Here is a 689-nt window from a genome sequence, read left to right as displayed (position 1 = left end):
GCGCAAGCCGTCGCAATGGAGGTCGGGAGAAACCTCATTTTCTGCATTCTAGGAGAACTGTTTGCCCGAAACTAAGCTATGTTTGACACTGAAATTTGTATGAGTGATAAAGTTTTGAGGGCGACGCTTCCGCAACATACTATTTTACCATGTTCAGAGCCGAAGGCCGGGAGGCTCGAAGAAATTTTGAAATCTGGACCCTTTGAAACGCCATTTCCTGCATTTTCAAGGGTTGTATAACGGATTACGAAGAATTTCTTGGTAACGCTTAACGGTGAATTCGGGATAACAAATAACGATTAACGTTGAATTAAAACGACCAATAACGCTTAACGAAGAATATGCCGATAACGATTAGCGTTGAATTAGAGCGGGTCGGTAACGATTAACGGTGAATTAAAATGGCTCGTAACGCTTAACGGAAAAAGGCATGCAGACCCTCCTAAAACGCAAAGTATGACATTTGTTGATCAAATCATTATTCTTGCGCATCGACTATTTTGCATTACAGTGTTGAAGATCCCTGCTGCAAAAGTGTTTACCAGAACGAGAGAGAGAGAGAGAGAAAGAGAGAGAAAGGAAGAGAGAGTGAGAGTTAGTGTGTAATATGAGATAATTGAAACACCCCCACTTGATAGTGTCATCGCCCAAAATTGATTCACGAAACGGGTTTCTAAGGCGCTTTCTGA

Source organism: Branchiostoma floridae, unplaced genomic scaffold (assembly GCF_000003815.2).
Source record: "Branchiostoma floridae strain S238N-H82 unplaced genomic scaffold, Bfl_VNyyK Sc7u5tJ_150, whole genome shotgun sequence".
NCBI classification, from domain to species: Eukaryota; Metazoa; Chordata; class Leptocardii; order Amphioxiformes; family Branchiostomatidae; genus Branchiostoma; species Branchiostoma floridae.
Note: the sequence above shows the minus strand (reverse complement) of the source record.